Here is a 21,840-nt window from a genome sequence, read left to right as displayed (position 1 = left end):
TCTGGGACCCCGACCAACCAGCAAAAGGTTCCAACAAAAGAGGCAGCAACTCCTCCACAGCTGAAGAAACGAGGGCAGCCTCCCAATCGTTCACAGTGGCCTCCTCCGTCTCGACCTCAGTCGCCATCTGAGGGTCTGCCCTCATCGGGTATGAATGCTCCCACCATCCCTGTTTCCACTTGTAGCTCATCTCATTATGATTGCATATTATCTTGTTCTTTCTTCGAACTTCATGTAAAGAACCCTTCATATGATCATCTGGGTCGAGGTCTTGGTACAGATCCCCCTATCACTGCTTCTCTCACCTGCCCAACCTCAAGCGCCTCCTTTTTCTCCCCTGCACCCTCGTTGAATTCCCCCTCACATCTCCCGTCCACTACTCCTTCCCTCCTGGGAGATACTTGACTCGCTTTAAAATGAAGAGACAAGCCCAGAATCATATTGGGCTTGAGATACTCCACTTCCCCTCCCCCCCCCCTAAACTCCACAGGGGTCGACCTTCCTACCTTTCTAAAGCCCAAGGCACAACTGAAGATGAGATTGCTTTGGGGGTTCAAACTACCATCCCAGGGACGCTTAGAGCCATAGAATCCCAGCCTGTCCCCCCTCCATGAATATTTTCTCCTTCAATTGTAGAGGGTTGGCTAGGCCGGATAAAAAACTAGCTCTTCATCGTTTGTTAAATCTTGTTCCGCTTGATATTATCTTTCTGCAAGAAACCTTGGGACCTATTTTAGACTTGATTGATCAATCACCAAGCAAATGCCATGTTCACTCTCTCAAAATAACCAGGTACAAGGCCACGTTCGTGATGGTCACAATCCCTCCAAAACATGCTTCCTTGTTGGATCTTTTTTGGACTTGATGCGCATGGGAGGTCGGGAGGTCTAGCTTTGGGCTATAACTCCCATACCATAAAAATTCTTAATTGATGGTGTGGGCTGGGACATCTTGGATCAGACATAAAATCTGCAGACCTGGGGATGAATTTTCGAATATTAAATGTCTACAGTCTGTGCCAAAACAAACCAGCATTTTGGCAAAACCTCCTAAGTTCTGATTCATTTTTGACTAACCACCTGATCCTGGGTGGGGATCTTAATTTTTCCATCGGACATTCTGAATCCTGGGGAAATAGGGCACAGCGAGACCCCCTTTTAGATTACTTTTTATCTAAACTGGACGCACACCAACTAATTGATATCCCCTCTACAAAACCCCAAGCGACTTGGAGAAACAACAGGACTAGGGAAGACATTCTGGCCCGCAGACTCGACCGCTTCCTTGTCAAAGAAAAGGTGTTGGACTTGGGTCTACAAATCAGACACTGGGTAGGTTCTGGTGGGATCTCTGATCACCTACCCATTTACCTGGAAATTGAAGGGGGGCGAGCAAAACCTAAAGGACCCTTTAAGTTCTGCTCTGTCTGGCTCAAGGATGACTCATATAAAAAATTGGTCTCTGATTTCTGGAATGCAAACCCCCTGGGAGAAGAGAAGACAGTACTAGAATATTTATACAAAATCTTACAAACCTTAAGAGGATGTCCAAAATTTGGGCACATAACAAAAGAATACAGGAGGAACAAACTCTCGGTAGGATTGAATATGAAATTGTTGCTTTTGAAAATAATCTTGGAGGAATATACACCTCAGATGAACATAAGGAAAGGATGGTTTCTCATTATGTTGAAAGGACAAAAATACTTAAGGATAAGGAAGAAACCTGGCACCTGAGAAGCAGAGCCATCTGGATGCTTGAAGGGGATGAAAACACTAAATTATATCATAAATTTGCCAATGGAAGGAAGGAAATCAACACCATATGGCAGCTACAGAATGATCAGGGGCAGATTGTAAATACTTTCCCACAACTTTCTGAACTTGCCTCCTCTCACTTCAAAAGTACATACCGAGCCCCCAGGGAGACAAACCTAGTAGAAATTATCAGGGTTGCATAACTCTTTCCCAGATTCGTGGACCCTATGGAAGGAGATGAATTAATAAAGGCAATCACTCTGGAGGAATTGGAACACACCTTATAATGGTTCAAAAAGGATAAGAGTTCGAGGCCTAATGGCTGGTCGATTGAATTCTACTTGGCCTTCTTTAACATCATTAGGGAAGACCTGCTCAGAATTGTCGAGGACTCGAGGAACAGAGGATTTCTTGAAACCTCTATCACCTCTACCTTCCTTGCACTCATACCGAAGAAAGACAACCCAGACTCATTTGAGGACTTTCGTCCCATATCTCTCTACAATTGCATATATAAGATCATAGCTAAGATCATTGCAAACAGGATGAAACCTATTCTTTCTAATCATATCTCTCCGGAGCAATTCGCTTTCCTACAAGACAGATAGATTCATGAAGTTGTAGGCACCGCCCAGGAAGTAATTCATACTTTACACTCAAGGCGAGGCAAAGGTATGATTATGAAGGTCGATTTATCAAAAGCATTCGACAGAGTAAATTGGCTTTATATTAGAATGTTGTTAACTCATTTAGGTTTCCCTTACTTATTCATCAAATGGATCATGAGCTGCATTACTAATATCCCTTTCAGTGTTCTGGTGAATGGAAGTGCATCTCCTTTTTTTACCTCTGAAAGGGGGCTGAGACAGGGATGTCCCCTCTCGCCTTTGCTCTTCTTGCTTGTTATGGAAGGTCTCAGTAATCTAATCAAAGAAGAGCATCAAAGGGGCAAATTAAAGGGTATAAAGATAACAGAAGGTTGCGTCCTGACTCACCTTCTCTTTGTAGATGACATCCTGGTTTTTATCAATGGCAGTATTGGGGACATTAGTATCATCAAGGCAAATTTCACCCTCTTCCAAGTGGCAACAGGTATGATGATAAATGATAGCAAGTCCACATTAACAGCAACTGAATGTACTCCGCATGAGACATATTTTTTCACTTCAGTGTTTCCACTTCACACAGCTGCAATTAGCCGATGGTTTAAAATATCTGGGGTACAAGTTGAAGCCACTGGGATACAAAATTGCTTACTGGACTTGGCGCATCTCCAAGATGGAGAAAATACTTAATACATGGTACCTCAAATATATTTCGTAGGCTGGAAGACTCACTCTAATCCAAAGTGTCCTGGAGGCCACCCCAGTATATTGGATGTCATTGGCCTGGAAACCTAGAGGCATTCTCAATAGAATTCAAGCCCTCTGCTGTAGGTTTCTTTGGCAAGGGAACAAACAAGGCAGGATATTTGCTTGGGTCGGGTGGGAGGCACTGAACCTACCAAAAAAATGGGGAGGTTGGGGCCTAAAAAAGTTAAAAGATTTCTCTTTAGCACTTGCCGCAAAACTTGGCTGGAAATTAGTATCAGCAGACAGCCTTTGGAAGAGGGTCACACATGCCAAATATATCGCTCCATTGCACATCATGGACTGGATTAGAAGAACCCATCTAAGTACCTCAGGCATCTCAATTATCTGGAAGGTTGTACTAAAGGCTTTGAGCCTAATCAGGGAGGGTATCACCTAGAGAATTCGATCTGGACACACTGTTCACATTGGACTTGATCCTTGGGTGGGATGTGGGGACATGCACCACCTACCCAGGGAGCTCAAACAGTATCTCCAGCAACAAAACATCACTTATATATCACAAATTGCTGACCTGGAGAATTCCACCTTCCTTCAACAAGTCTGGAAATCTGCACAATAGTTAAACATTCCTCCTAATTGGACACAGCACTGGGAAGAATACACTCAAACCCTCACTGAAGCCCATATCTGTATACTAGATGGTGATGATGAGGTTATATGGGAACTTTCAAAAAATGGTAGGTACACACCAAAAGAGGGATATTGGACTTTGTCGGTGCCAAGAAAGCCTTTGCTTCTTGCTGACTAGTGGAGACATCTTTGGAAACTAAAGGCTCCCCCCAGATCTAGACTCTTAATGTGGACCATCCTCCGAAACAAAATTCCTACTGGCGAAAACCTCCTCAAGCATGCACATTATGGTCCCCATTGGTGCAACTTCTGCAAGCAAGCAAATGAGTCCACTTCTCAACTATTTTTAGAATGTACATCAATAAGTAACCTGTGGAAACTTATCCTACAGCCCATTGTACCCTCTGCAATGTGGGCTGGAAACTCTATACTTGCAACTTGGAAAACCTGGTATTACACTTCCACATCTCACAACCTTCGGAACCTGCCCCTTCTAATCTGCTGGACAATATGGATTGCTAGGAATCGCATCATTTTTCAAGACTTAGCGCCGAACTGGGCTGTGCTGGCGACTAAAGTCATGGCTGATTTCTCCCTCATTTCGGATGATCCTCCACCCAGTAATCGGCGAAATCCCTCTCCTTTACAAATAAATTTCAACAAACCTTGGGCTTTTTTTTATGGTGCAGCCCAAGAGCAAGGTTGTGGAGGGGGGAGCTATACTTCACCTATCCCATCATCATTCTTACAACATGCTCATAGGATTCCGCAGATGCACAAACAACTCAGCTGAGCTCCTTGCAGCAAAACATCTCATACAATTCGCCTTGGAGAAAAATTGCACAGATTTACAATTTTTTGGGGACTCTAAAATTATTTGTGATTGGATGAACAGGAAAACTAGATGATCTACATATGCATTAATTCACATCTTGGAAGAGACTTTGAGATTGATCTCATCTTTTGACACATTTACTTGCTCACATATTTACAGGGAGCAGAACGAAGTTACCGAAAACCTATCCAAAGAGGTTGCAATTGGAGAGCCAGGATTTTGGATGATTAGAGAACAGAATGGGGAAGCCTTCTATCAATATTATCATCGGCCTTTTATGGAACTAGATGTTTAATTCATGATATTTTTACTGGATATGTTTTTTTTTATCAGGCACAAGCCTTTTTTGATTGTATATATTGTCACTGAACATGATAACAGTATGCTTATCATATGTCTCATATTTTTGTTTTCTTATTATTGTTGCCCCCTGCGTGGATCAAAGGCAACAATACTGTTTATACATAATTTATGATCATGCACAGCATATGCACCAGCATCTACAGAATGTAATTTCCTCTTTTTAATGAAATTATGATTTTTCCTTATGGGAAAAAAAAAGAATTCTAGATGGAATTCTAGATAAGATTAATGAATGAGAAAACCATTAAGTTACTTAGATAGAGAAATATGCTAAGCCTGGATAATCTTAGAAGCGTCACGGGAGAGAAAGGTGGGCTTTTATGGAAAATCCTAGGAAATTGGATAAGAAAATCCAAAAAATAGGGACGCCGCTAAAGGAAACCTTATCATGAAAGAAATATATTAAATACTTGTTGAAGGGATCAATAGGGGTGGAGACCCTGGCAAGATTTTTTAGCTTGGGGGTGAACTAAAGGGAACAATTCTAGTTTGGGTGGAAAAGGTGTCATATTCTCACTTGTGGTTCTTCATAGAAAATCTAGTTACATTGGTTATTATTTCGTAAATTTGTTATAGCACATGAAGTTGTAGTTGGATAATGTCCTTAATTGGTAATTTGTCAATAACTGTTTATTTTAATTTTTAGAAGCTTGGTAGTTTGTTAAATTCCTTCGAGAGTTGTGGATTTCTGTTGAAAATTATTGATTTTGTTAAAATTGGTTAATCTTGTGATCATGTATGTAACTAAGTATAATTGAATGTTTTTTCTCTGCCTGCGACTCATGAAGTTACATTTAATAATGAGGCAAAATTACCTCAGTGCAGCAGACTTACACTTACGTGAAACATGCACCTGTTCAAATACATTCTAATTATTACATAATTACTTCCACCGAATTAGTGGAATATATAACTTGATTTACCGTTAGATAGTGGGGAAGTGATCATTATAAAAGGATTAGAGTCGATGAAATTTATTGTTAGGAAGTTTTTATATTAATACTTCAATTATTAGGAAATTGTGCTCACTAGAAAATACATGACTATTGAAACGATGTAATATGAATTAAGAAGAACATCATTATATTTTGAATTAAGGGAAAGTATTTCTGGAACTTGTACAGACTGGGAATTATGGATCTAGTTATAATATGATCAGAGTATACATTTATTTCACTAGTAATTAAAATGTTTATGTAACCATCCTCATAGTATAATTACAAGCATCTAAGTAAAAATCAAAATGGAAGCAACTATTGGGTAAATCTCTTAAACAAAGGTAATTTGAGGATTGGTAGGAGATTAAAAACATTGGTGTTCCCAAGACTTATATATGTCTTTGAAATCATGGTTACAGAAAAAATAATAATGTTGTAAAGATATTAAGGAGAGGGGAAAACGACAAGAACTTAGTGTAGTAACATGATTTGAACAAGAAATATATTTTGAAGGAAATATCAAAAAACATAATTTGAAGGAAATACTAAAAAGCTCCAGCTACCGTAGGGCCAGTTTTAGCTCTACACCCAGAACTACAAGTGGAAATAAAGCGCAAAACAAAACAAAGCCCGACAATGAAAAAATAATCCTCGAGGGGTTACAGAAAGTTTCTCTGTTGGTTTTCCACTAGGCTAAAAATACAAATCATTGTCTCACAACTAAATTCTACGGAAAACTAAGTTTTTGAAGAAGAATTGGAAGCTATAAGGCATAAGAAGTTTTATATAAGTAAATTAAACCAAGCATTCACCATTTTTAAGTGAGAGTAATAAGAAAATATGAAATCGTATGTGTGTAGATAGTATTACACTTTACAATACTGAGGTTTCCATGGTAGATGGCATTAATAGTTAATATAAACAATTCCATATAATGGCATTATCATATAACAGAAGAAGATTTCAAAGGATGTAAGAAGGTAGCTTCAAGAAGTCACATAATAACCATTACCAATTGCACCCCTTAGCAAGGAAATGTAAAATCGTTGGCAGAGCCATATATACATTTTCATAACATACATAAAATCGGTAATTACTCTGGAAAGTAATACCTGTAAGCATTAACAGAACTCTTAAAACTAGAGTGTATTAATTCTGAAATAGAATCGTTTCAACTTGTTCCAGAATCGCTGCCTATGTGCACAATATATCAAAATCTTAAAATCTCAATCATACAATTATGAAGGGAAATTGTTAACCCTTTTAGGAAAGGGCATAGATATATAGTCAAAATATAGTAACAACTATGAATTTATCCATAGAAGCTTCTAGAATGAAGAAACTACACAGTCATGTCATAAACAAGCAAATTTTGTTATGACAGTCAGACTAGATGGCACTCTCGACTCTAAAACTTCAGAGAATTTAATTCGCATAGGAATACTTTCATGACTCCCTGAACCCCATAAAATGATGGGCACCAACCTGGAAAGAGCAGATCCATGAACAACATGATTTCGCTGAATAATCAGAAGTTGTGTCATCCAAACTTCGTCGCAGTAGGAAACGCCTACTAGCACAACCCATGCAAAATAAAATAAGTTAATTAAGAGTGAAAAGAGTTGTAGCGCTGATATATTCACCCAATAAATGGAAGAGTATGGGTATTATACACTTACCCCTGAACATGAAATGATCAAATGGGAGCTTTATGCACCTTCGAGTGTATCCATTAGGGGTTAGAGATTAACATTTGACTTTGTCCATTGATGAGAAGTACAGTACATATTGAAGTAATAATGTCACCTAGGGTTATAAAATGGGAGAAATCAAACCATTTAGGGATAAATAATTTACCCTTCAAAGAAATTCTTCCGCGTCGGTGTGGGATTTTGCAATTGCCACGGGTTCAAGATCCCAAGCCATCCATGACACATATCCAAAGAAAAGGAAAATGATTTGGGAAAATTATGGATTCATATATCATATACTGAGCCAAAAGAAAATTTAAAAACTCTCTATTATTCCTACCCATAAGAGAAGCACGGCAACCAATAATAACGAGCGGTACCCTGGGATTCACTCAGAAAAAGCTTCTTTTAGTTCAAGTAAATTGTTACCCAAAAAACTCATAATTTAAACTGATAGTCAAACGGTAATAGAACTAATGGTACCAACCAAAAAGAAATAAGCTAGAAAAGAAAATGAAATCTGGGTTATGCATAAATTTATCACTAACACCATCCGTGGTGATTTTTCTAGTGTGACGCGTCTTTTGAAACTTAGGGAAACCACCATGGAGGAACCTTGTAGGTGAAGACCATAAATGGCATACGGGGAATAAGCCTCGGATCATCAGTATTGAGTGAAGGGATCTACACCACCCTCAGCAAGTTACATAGTGAACAAGCATATTCCTGAGCTAGTGTGAGACAGGAGGCCAGGTAAGTGCCGAGAGGTTGTAGAATTGAGAGCATCGGATGCAGGAAATGCTATAGAAAATGAAACCAAGTCTGAAGTTAGGGCTAAAGCCACAAATCCTCATCGTTGAATGTGGAGCACGCATCTCAAGCCTCCAATGATCGTCCAGGAGGAGTCGACCAGAGAGCCACACGTTGGCCATGTGAAGAGGCAGAGGTGTCATCTGATGAGTGGGTTGTAGCTAATTCCACCCAGGAATGGGACAGGTAGTAGAACGTGCCATATTAGGATGTGAAGCATATAGGACAAGGATATAACCTCAAGGAGGAAATTTTAGTAATACCATGGACGGTTTAATAATGTAATAAGAGAAGTAATACTCTAAATGTTAGGTGGATGTCATTCTTCGAAGAGAGCAGCATTTAATTCATAAATTTGGTTATCCTGACCGCATTAACCCAAGTTATATGGAAAAGAATTTCCAAGGTGACCAATGAGCACTAACATGATAAGACCATGGGATAGGCGCGACCTTTGGTTGGTATAGCCCTATTTCTATCGACCTATGAGGGGGCGTTAGAAGTTAATCCTCTTTTAAGTATATACTATGGATAATGTAGGTTGAAAGATACCTTTACCATTTGCATTTAATAAAAAAAAGGAGTGGATAGGTGGTTGATATTAAACACATAAGTTTATATATATATATATATATATAGTTATACGATTATGTGACAAGTGGTATCAGAGCATTAGTTTCAACCTTCGGAACTAATAGACATAGCTATACAATTGAGAATTTCTTGTGAAAATAATTAGTTACTGGACATACATTGGTTCTAGAACAACAATATGGAGGAAATAATTATAATAATTATGTACTGAATAACCACTGAATGGTAAAGGAAACATAAAACTAATTCAATTTTTTTTCCTTTTAAATCTCTACAGACACACATACAGGGAGTATACAGTAGGTAGAAAATTTTTACCTTCCTAAATAATTTCTAGATAATGCTTGAACCAGCAAGAATACCATTTCAGGTGGGAAACCAATAGGTGGACTATAGAAAAATTGAAGAAGCCAGCAGGTGCTGAAAAAGAAATTGAGAAAGTTGGCAATAGAAATTGTTGCTAAAGACGACCCAGCTCAAAAATTTAATAAAAAGGATTGTGCCAATTACCAAGGGCGGAGTGGATAGGTTTGTTTGGTTATCACTCGCTGATCTTTTATGAATTGTACCAATGCCTAGTAATATACCACAAAATATGAGAAAACCAAAACAAAATCACTTCTTGATCACCAAATTGAGGTAGCAAAATTAACGCTATCAGTAATAAAGGGAAACAACATACACCCACTTGATATATGTTTGTCTTTGAGGGGAAAAAGTGGGTTCTTACAATTACTAAAGCTTGATTGCAAATGGTAAAGCGATATCTGGATGAACATCTTATCGAGTAGTTAAATAAGTTCTCAAGAACACTGAAATTTAAATTTTATGTTGTGGAAGTTACTAACAGAAACAAGAAGTGATATTGTGGTACACAAAGAGGAGTCATACAATACGTAAGCTCATAAATTAGAAAATAGAGAAAAATGGACCCGACCAAATATATAAATAGGTCCAGTCTTGTATAAACTCAAATAGTTCTTATATATTTTACCACATTAGCGTTATTGCAATATCTCTTTTGTTATTCTAAACTATATGAGATGAATTTTCAAGGCATTCATTCATTCCATTTGTGCCACAATACATTTACAAACTATAAGTATACAACCTTATTTCCTACTACTCTGGCTAATAAATAGTGTGTGGTTGCTTTGACACTTCCATTATGGTACACATGGGAACAAAAATTTAAGTATATATGTGTAAGATACATTCCATTGTTATAAAACACATGTGATCATAGCAATTTATAATCCAAGGGCATTAGTAGTTGCAATTGGTATCAACATTAACCCATACCATATTCTAGGATAATTGTGTTCACATGAGAATTGAGATCAAATTTTGTCACATTGAAAGGTTGAAAGAATATAAAGACACACCCAAGATAAGGACTGAGACTTTTATAAGTGTTCCTATGAGAGTCCCAAACTATCTTCACTAAATGTAGATTAGAAAGGTCCTAGTTGACCATTTATGGTCATCAAAAGTGGTTTGAGATAAGCACAAATAGTGGGGTTGTAGTGTTTTCTTCATTTGATTGAAGTGTCACTACACTTAGAAAAGGAGTCCTTGAGATGTAGATCTATAGTGGCAAATGTTAGAGGATCATAGAATGAATAAAAGAAAGAAACGGGATAGGGAACTTATAGTTATATCATATTATGTAATAGATAAAACTTAGGAAATCTATATATATATATATATATATGAATGCAGAAAATCATGCCAAGGTAGATTTGCAGTTGGAAACCAATGTTGGAAAACATGATGGAGTATTGAGGGTTCCTTTAAGCTAAATTACAACACATAATTGAAATTTATATTGTATTTTCTCAGGAGTACACAGTTATGAATGTCATTGTTTATTTTTGACATTGATTATTTCCTATTGTGCTTAACCCTATAATACGAGAATTCTTAATTGAAAATTAACAGATATCATGTATTGGGAGAGATAGGTAGTTGAGTTGAGAATCTAGCCATATAAATTGAGAGTTTAGGTTCAAATCTAATGTATAATTTTATAGTGAGGTGTGCGTGTGAAGTATCATACATTAATGAAGGAAAAGTTTTGTTGACAAAAAAAAATGTAGGTACTAGAAGGCAATGCAAAAACAATGTAGAAATTTACAGTTGTATACTTTAGTGAATGATTGGATCAATGTGTGAATCCACAAAAATTTGCAAAAAAGAATCTTAAGGATTTTTTAATTAGAACAATTATGAGAAGGTGGATTGAAATCATGTCACTGGGAAAGCTAGTAAGATAGAAGGAAAATCAACAGAGTATACCATCAAATGGAAAAACCTTAAGAAGAAATCGAGGAAAGGCAGAGCCAAACCTTGGAAAGGAGGCCTTAAATTTAATTTTGTTAGTAATGAACACATACTCATGAGATTGAACATGGTTTGAATAGGTGAAAATAAATCCACTAATACATTGTGTGTGGATACATATAAAAGTGTAAATCAATTAAGTATCTATGTTGGTGATGTCTTTATACCCTCGCCAACTATTGGAAGGGTATGGACATGTGTAAAAAAATAATCCCAAAATTGATTAAGGTCACTTTGAAAAAAAAAACTTGAACTAGTCAGTAGAAGATTATCTCACACTGAAATACACATGATGGTTGCATACCAGATACAAGTAATGAACTCACAGCATAAAATAAAATGATGAAAATGGTCAGGTAATTATGGTGTCCATATGTAAGCAATATGAAAGGAAAGTGGGAAATTCCTATATTGAAATTCACAATAAATCACACCTATGTCATTAGATATAATTGTGAATAATTGAAGAAACAAAGAAAACAAAAAAACAAAAACAAAACAAAAAAAAACAAACGAACGAACAAAACAAAACAAAAAACAAAAAATCAAAAAAATAAAAAACAAAACAAAACAAAAAAACAAAACAAAACAAAAAAACAAAACAAAACAAAAAACAAAACAAAAAAAAACAAACGAACAAAACAAAACAACAAAAAAAGAAAACCAAAAAACAAAACAAAGCAAAAAAAAAAAAAAAAAAACATAAACATAAACAAAAAAACAAACAACAAACAAAAACAAAAAACAAAAATAAAAACAAAAAACAAAAAACAAAAAAACCTATGGCATTGTAATGAGTTTATTTTAAATGTTAACAACATTGTTTGAATGCATATGAATAGTGTGAAGATGCATATGCACTATAGGAAATGAGCGTTAGCATGAGTGCAATCATACTGGGAAAAGGAGGCAATTTCCTTCTTCCACTAAAAACATTTGAGGGTAGGCATAGCTAAGCTCAATTGAAGGATGGTTCACTCATGATGTAGTAGCCATGAAAAGGGACAAAGGGTAGGCATAGCTAAGCTCAATTGAAGGATGGTTCAATCATGATGTAGTAGCCATGAAAAGGGACAAAGCAGTAAGTGCACAACTGATACTATAATATTTCATGTTTAGCCTATTACACATCGTCCCTTAATAATTGTTATTTTATTGGGAGCAATGTGAAAAGAAATATACAAATTTGTATACTGAATTTCATAAGTATGGCCACCAGGTTTAGTATAGTAATATACTAATGGTACTAGCATTAAGGAATGTATTTGAATAGCACATTGCGTACATGTGGGAACAAAAAAACTAGAGGCACATGTTCGGCAGATATGCAGATGTATCAAAAGAGGAGCATGACATAATTGCAAGAATATGAATGCCCAAAAATTGAGTCATCACTTCGGGTGAAAACAAATGGCTGATTGAAAGTAGGAAAGATAAGAAGTAATTTTTTTAGTCTTAAGAAAAGATGAAGGTTTCTGACAGCATGAGGAATATAACAAAACATTACTACCACACTGAACCCTTAGCATGGGAACCATAGTGATTGATTAGTATTTCTTTGTAATGTATTGTATATATCATTACCTAAGAAATAAGTATATGATAGATTCTATCTAATTGATTTGGAAATGCTACAGGTGAAGTTAAGAAATAGACTTACTGATGGGATTCGGTGCATCTCAGACCAGAAAGAGATCTAGCTTTGGAATTGAGTTGTTGATCAAGATAAAGTGCAAAGAGAGTATTTATTTTCAAAGAGGGTATAGGAGAAACAAACCATGCAAATGGAAAAGTTACCCAGCAAAGTTCAGGGAAAAGGAACTGGACAACGAATGCCGAAGATGGTGTTAATAAAAGGGGAGGAGAATGTAATATCCCTCTATTGTAGTAAAACTTCTCTGGTCAGACTGAGTTGGATTAGATAGAATGGTGGAAAATCCAAAGAAGAATATTGAACTAATTATGTAAATGGTTATTTATTAATAAATAAATATATGGGATGTATGTACTTGGGAATGAGACACCTAGAAACGAGATTCTTGCCAAAATAAAATAAAGATAAAATCTCATTGATAAATGAGATTTGATAGTTCTTTCATGATAATAATTCTAGATGGAATTCTAGATAATCTTAATGAATGGGAGAGAAAAAATCCATTAAGTTGCTTAGCTGGAGAAATATGCCAAGCCTAGATAAGCGTAAAAGCATCGCAACAGAGAAAGGCGTGCTTTTATGGAAAATCCTAGGCAATTAGATAAGAAAATCCACAAAATAGGGAAGCCACTAAAGGAAACCTTATCATGAAAAAAAGGCATTAAATACATGTTGAAGTGATCAACGGGGGAGACCCCAGAAATAATTCTAAGCACGGGGTGAACTGAAGGGAACAGTTTTAGATTGGGTGGAAAAGGTGTCAAATTCTCACTTGTTGTTCTTCAAAGTGAATCTCATTAGATTTTTTATTATTTCGTCAATATGTTATAACACATAAAGTTGTAGTTGGATAATTTCCTTGATTGGTAAGTTGTCAATAACTTCTTATTTTAGTTTTTAGAAGCTTGGTAGTTTGTTAAATTCCTTCAAGAGTTGTGGATTTCTGTTGAAAATTATTAATTCTATTAAAATTGGTTAATCATGTGATCATGTATGTAACTAAGTATAATTGAATGTTTTTTCTTTGCCTACGACTCATGAAATTACTTTTAATAATGAGAGGCAAAATTACCTCAGCGCAGCAGACTTACACTTACATGAAACATGCACCTGTTCAAATGCATTCTGATTATTACGTAATTAATTCCACCAAATTAGTGGAATATATAACTTGATTTACCATTAGCCAATGGGGAAGTGATCATTATAAAAGGATTATATTCAATTAACTTTACTGTTAGGAATTTTTTATATTAATACTTCAATTATTAGGAAACTTTGCTCATTGAAAAATACAGGACTATTGAAACGATGTAATATGAATTAAGAAGAACATAATTATATTTCGAATTAAGGGAAATTATGTCTGCAACTTGTACAAACTAGGAATTATGGATCTAGTTATAATATGATTAGAGTATACATATATTTCACTAGTAATTAAAAGGTTTATGTAACCAGACTGATTGTAGAATCACAAGTAGTTAAGTAAAAATTGAATTGGAAGTAGTTGTTGGGTGAATCGTTTAAAAAAAGGTAATTCAAGGATTAGTAGGAGATTAAAAACATTGGTTTTACCAAGACTTATATATGTCTTTGAAAGTTTGGGTACAGAAAAACTAATAATGTTGTAAAGATATTAAGGAGAGGGGAAAAGGACAAGACCTCAATGTAGTAACATAATTTGAACAATAAATATTCTTTGAAGGAACTATCGAAAAACATACTTTGAAAGAAATATCGAAAAGCTCCAGTTACCGTAGGGACAGTTTTATATCTATGCCCAGAACTACGAGTGGCAAGAAAGCTCAAAACAAAACAAATGTCGACAATGAAAAAACTAATCCTCGAGGGGTTACAGAAATTTGCTTTGTTGGTTTTCCACCAAGCTAAAAATAGAAATCGTTGTCTCACAGCTAAATTCTATGGAAAACTAAGTTTCTAAAGAAGAATTGGAAGCTATAAGGAATAAGAAGTTTTATATAAGTAAGTTAAACCAAACATTCACCATTTTGAAGTGAGAGTAATAAGAAAAGTCAAAATCTTATATGTGTAGATGGTATTACACTTTAATATACTGAGGTTTCCATGGTATATGGAATTCATATTTTATATAAACAATTCCATGGAATGGCATTAGCATCTAACAGAAATAGATTTCAAAGGATGTAAGAAGGTAGACTTCAATAAGCCACAGAATAACCATTACCAATTGCATCCCTTAGCAAGGAAATGCAAAATCACTCGCAGTGTCGTATATACATTTTCATAACATACATAAAATCGGTAATTACTCTGGTAGGTAATACCTATAAGCATTAACAGAACTCTTAAAACTAGATTGTATTAATTCATAAATAGAATCGTTTCAATCGGTTCCAGAATCACAGCCTATGTGCAGAATATATCAAAAACTTAAAATCTCAGTCATACAATTATAAAGGGAGCCCATTAAGCCTTTTTTGGAAAGGGAATATATATATAGTCAAAATATAGTAGTGACCACGAATTTCTCCACGACAGCTTCCAAGATGAAGAAACTACACAACTAGGTCATAAACAAGAAAATGTTGTTACGACAGTCAGAGTGGATGGAACTCTCGACTCTAAAACTTCAGAAATAATTTAATTTTCATAGCAATACTTTCATGACTCTTGGAAGTCAATATAAGGGTGGGCACCGACCTAGAAAGAGAAGAGCCATGAACAACATGATTCCATTGAATAACCAAAAGTTGTGCCTTCCAAACTGTGTCACAACGTGAAATGTCTACCTACACAACCCATGAAAAATAAAATAAGTTAATTAAGAGTGAAACGAGTTGTATTTTTGATATATCTACCCAATAAATGGAATATTAGGGGTATTATACACTTACCTTTGAACATGAAATGATCAACTAGGAGCTTGACGCACCTCTGCATGTATCCATTAGGGGTTAGAGGTTGACATTTGACTTTTTCCACTAATGAGAAATATAGTACAGATCGGAGTAATAATGTCACCTAAGGTTAGAAAATGGGAGAAATCAAACCATTTAGGGATAAATAATTTACCCTTGAAAGAAATGCTTCAGCGAGGGGCGGGATTTCGCAACTTCCATGGTTCAAGATCCCAAGCCACCCATGATATCTATACAAAGAGAAGGAAAATGATTTGGGGAAATTACGGATTCATATACCATATACAGATCCAATCGAAAAATTAACAACTCTCTATTATTCCTACCCATAAGCGAATCGTGACGACCAGTAACAACGAGCAGTACCCTGGGATCTGCTTAGAAGAAGCTTATTTTAGTTCAAGTAAATTATTACCAAAACAAACTCAAAATTTAAACCAACTGTCAAAGGGTAATAGAACATATTGTGTTGATCATTCATTATTTTTTTGGGATGCATGCTTGTTACGAATTATTTTTCTCTTGTTATCGGAATTGATACTCTTGTTCTGAGAATTGTGTGTTTTTCTTGTTAGCATAAGAATTGAACACAATATCTATTTCCAAAAATATACACATATTTTACAATATTTGTTTCAGGTACCATATGATTCATTTGTTTTGTGACTCTATAACTTATTCATATACAAGATTTTTAGGCGAATTAGTTATATCCATATCATTTTACTTGTTTTCTTGTCCATTTTTTATGTTTTTCTTATCGTTGAGAAATAGTTCATAGTGAAATTAAAATACTATTTCATTTTTTTTTAAACATGATTTCTAAAGCAACAATAAACAAGCATGTTTGAAGTGTGATTGTTAAATAATTGATGGAGAAGCATTTTTTGGTTATAGAAAGAAATGTTCCACATGCAATACTAAGGCATCATAACCTATTTCATATGAACAATTTTGCATATGAAGTGGGAGATTTCCTATTTGATAGATGCGAACTCTTTTGCATTTTAGATACATGTCAACATGATTTCGTGAAGGAGCAATAGAAAATTTTAGGAATTGTTGACATGAAGGGAAGATCGAAACCATACTATCTTAAGAACGTGAATTAAATATAGATGCATTAATACATATGCATGGTGTAGATAGCTCGGATTTTTACTTAGAAAGGACAAAAAAATATCTTAACATACTCTTGTTGTAGAGGAAAGAAGACTCTGGGGAGACATTTTGTATACATTGGTTGTCGAATTGGCTAAAAAGTCCCATAAGGCTTTGGTCAAAGACAACAATGAAAAACTAATTTCATTTTAATTCATATTTATACAAAGAAAGTTATGACATATTGTTCCATGATGATAATTTAATTGTCGAACATTTCAAACCACTCATCTGTAAGAAAAAATGTTCAGTAGGACCTGATAATGAACCTATAATAAATATAACAACATACGGAGAAACATAAGATGGATGGATATAGATAGATAAAAGCATGGACAGTTATAAGGTTAAGATATTTTCTGGGTTCAAGAGTATTTATGGTAAAATTTCTTTGAAACAATATGCCAATTAATGGAGAATGAGTATGATGTTCCTTATTTATGACTCATAATTGCACATACTTTTTGCAACACAATAATGCATAATGATACAGTTGCATTAAACAGTATTAAAAAATACATGGATGAAAATGAAATTAAGTGATTTCCTATAATAGAAAATTAGCCAAGATACATTATACAAATAGAAATTCCATATGAAAAATGGAAGATAGGCAATGATCTTTTTTAATGACTGGATACAATATATTTTCAACATAGCTTTATGAATATGGTCTGCTAACAATCTAGCTATTGAGTCTGAATTTCTTTTATTCCAGGAAGACGGACTGATATTCCATATTATGCAATTTGGTATGGCTGCAGGTCATTTGCATTATAAACCTCTCAAAGAAATATCACAACAAAAAAACATTCCATGTATTATTGAAACAATTAATGAAAAGAAATTTATAGAAAATTTCAATAAAAAACATAGTGACATTAATATGTCTGACTTTGAAAACATCAACATGAATGAAAATCGCATAGAAATTGATATAGAATCTGTTACTACAAATAAGAAATCATGACTATCAATGCGTAGAATCAAAAAACATATAAGAAACAAGGATGTTTTGAAATAAATGTTCTTAGAAAACTATGCAAGCCATTATATTCTAGCTCTAATAACATGAACATTGATGACAATATTATGGAACTTAATAGGAAGTCTCAAATGAATCAAAATACCGCATTCTTTGTTGTGTGAACTCAAAAAATACATGAGAAAAAAATATGTCATTGAAACAAGACGGATTACTAGAGGATCAAAATGGAAAAAGTCAATATAACATATCATATTTGTTAATGAACAAAAAGCATCATCACATATATTTGATTACACAATGGAGAAATTATCTGAACAACAATATTTTAATAAAAATACATATTCCTATTTATGACTGTGCAATTTGCAATCAAACTTAGGTTAAAATATATGTCACTGAAAAAAATTAGTGATGTGTCAAAAATTAAATGCATATGCAAAAAATGAAGAAAGACACTAGACAATGACAAAGTTATCAAATTTGAAGTTCCAGATAAAATTAGTCGTAAGAGAAGAATTTATATAGCAAAATAACTTTATGAATTGGAGGAATGATTGATATCATTACGATTACCACTTTTGCAAACATGAGAACTAGGACAACGTTTTAGAAAACCACAATAGGAATTGACTAGCAGACTAATCAATGTACCTACTAACATATCTCGAATTCAAATCGTACTCCCTCGTGACATACATGAATCTAGTATTGTGGTCATCGCAATTAAAATATGTTTAGTATCTAAAAGCATATTTGTTGTTGGGAGTACATGTTCATAAATTCATGAGGGAATTGAGACGATTTTGTAAAACTTCACTTTATAGACTAGAGAAAGTCAAAATAAAATAAAATTGGAAACAAGTATTTGTTCAAAACAAAGATGCATATGCATGTGAGACAGATGCAGATACAAAAAGCAGTAATGATAATGATTATTGTGATGAAGAGTCTGTGACAATGGAAATGTTACAAGGATTTAGTGATCCTTAAAGTATTTATGATCTTCGCAATAATCAAATAAACATTGCTTCAGGTGAAGGATATAAAGCTTTGGGTATATTCACATATAAGTATTCGGAAGAGATGAGATTTCCCACACAATTTTATGGAAAAAATGATTATATTGTGTTAAAAGAAACGTACATATCACGATATTGCTAAGTGGCAATATTTTCTTCAATATCATGATTTTGTGTATCATATAATGAATTTATTTTACAAAATAGTGTGAATTATCCTAAATCAAGTATTTAGTTTTATTTGGATTCATATAATAAAAGGACAATTAAAAGTGAAAAAATTAATAGCTAAAGATGTTAAAAAAAAGGCTAATTTTAAATGCATTCTTGCATCAAACACGTATATGGATCTTAGGCAAATACGGACATCGTTGGACTATTTTTCTCATTTGAGCAAGATTTTATATGCAATGATCTGACAATTACTTCCACCCACTTTATTTGTTTCGTTTAGTAGTGTTGAACACATCTAAGAGTCTTTAGTAAAGACTTTGCAACAAATACACCAAACAAAAAAAAGTACTAAAAATGAAGTAGATGAAGGTGATATTGGTACCTTGATAAGAAATGACCGCATCACTTGTGTACAATATTACAGAAGTAGAATGAATGCTCTACACTAGTTAAGTTCACATGATTCCAAGTACTTTGGTGATATCGTTGACTATTTCTTTGTAACATAATTCCAAAATCGAGGAAGCCAAGGAAGCCAACGTGAACATGGATTGATATGGATTAAAAATGATCCCATTTATGGAACAAGTACGAATACTGAAATTTAAAACTTCTTTGACAAGTACTTGTGTTGTGATTCAACCAAAATACCTACAAATCTAAAAATGGTCCAACTTCATCATCACACAAGCACTTGTAGAAAAGGAAAACGGATGTATTTCAGGTTCAATTTTTGAATACCACACAAAGATAAAAGTGAATGAAAGAACGATATTTGATGCACAAGATGTTAGGTCCCTATACTACTAGTATAGGAGGTTTCCCCCTCAAAAAGGCTTATTTCTAAGGCATTCGTCTATCTTTTCTATCTTTTTGTGAGCTGGTTTCATAACACAAGAGCATATAAACATGATGAGACATATACATTTGATATTTTTTTTAGAAAAAATAGGTATAAGTGAATTTGATTATATCCATGCAATTCAATGTGCCCTGAGATGAAGAACAATTTTGTTGAAAAGAGAACTAGCCCCACATTTGGAATAATAGCTTTACTCGGCATATTCCATTACTCTGGGGTGAAAACCCTAATGCTCAATTTTTACTTATTCATATGCTACATCTACTTGTTGTATTTCATACATGACAAAGCTAGATAAAACAATGACATTGATGTTTAAACGTGTGCAAAGCGAGTGTAAAAAAAATGATGGTGGTATCATTGAAACAATTGCAAGACTTGAAAAAGATTTAATGAACTTACAACATATGTCTTCACATCAAGCTATATATATAGTTTTGTCAATGCGACTGAATACTAGTTCAAGAAAATGTATATTTATTAATATTTAAGCAATAGATGATCGAACTTTTTTACTAAAGAAACCAAGAGACTTGGAACATGAACTAGATGATTCAAAAAACATAGCATGTTTATCAATTATCGATCACTATTTTTAATGACCAAAAGACACCAAACATGTATGTTTAGTGTAATTTTCATCTTGTTATACATTGTAAGGCAAAAAAAGAGGAAATGTCAATAGACCATATGCTATAAGGTACATAAAGTATAATAAACATATTGATGTTGATAACTATTACAGAGAACAATTGATGGTGTATGTCCCATATCGTAGAGATGAAAATATATTTAGGGAACTATATTTGAGTTGGAAGAATACATATTTCTTATTTAAGAAAACCATAAAATTTAATGAGAGAAAATTCACCAAAGAAACAATGACAAAGTGGATTGATATTGATAGCATAGTTACTGAGCCTAAACACAAAGAGAGTGAATTGTTTGAAAGAAATTTGTCTCCTTGTGAAAAATGGAAAATTAAAAATGTTATCAAGAATATGATATTGAATAAGATATAAAATATTTTTAAAAGGATAAAAATGAAAAATCAATTGTTGAGAGACCGTATGAACTTGTAAAGCAACCATAAGTATTAGAAGAAATATAAATTTGTAAAATCATGAGAATGTTTAATCCAGAACATGCAAGAATAATGAAAGAAATAGATGACAAGAAGAAACAAACTCCAAATGACCCATGTATGTACTTGTAACAGGTGGCCTGGGGGTTGGAAAAACATTTATTGTTATAGTAATATTCCAATCTCTAATTCGTTTATACAATAACATATTCATATATGACCTATGCCAATTAAAAGGAATATTCACAACATATACAGGGAGGGCAGCATTCAATGTGAGCAATATATCATTGCATTATGCATTCCATTTACTATTCAACAAATCATAATATATTTCGCTTAAAGGTGAAAAATAGACACATTAACAAAACATTGTGAACAACTTTGTATTATTCTAATTGATGAAGCTTCTTTGATAGGTTCAACATTATTACACCATGTCAACAAATGCTTGTGTGAAATTAAGAATACTTCTTTGGCTTATTTTGGAAATATTGATGTTATATTCTCAGGTGACTTGTTCCAAGCGCAGTTGATCAAAGACTCTATGATTTTTTAGCAACTAATTTTAGCGTGCGAAAACTAGTATATGATTTTTGTAAAGAGAAAGTCAAATACTATGAATTGTGCATGACAATGCATAAAAAATATAACAAGTTCATTGAAATCCTTAAAAAAATGTGAGTGAATCAACAATTGGATGAACACATAAAATATATCA

Source organism: Pinus tabuliformis, chromosome 7, assembly GCF_031772625.1.
Source record: "Pinus tabuliformis cultivar Carrire ecotype Pingquan chromosome 7, CPIR1, whole genome shotgun sequence".
Classification (NCBI taxonomy): Eukaryota; Viridiplantae; Streptophyta; class Pinopsida; order Pinales; family Pinaceae; genus Pinus; species Pinus tabuliformis.
Note: the sequence above shows the minus strand (reverse complement) of the source record.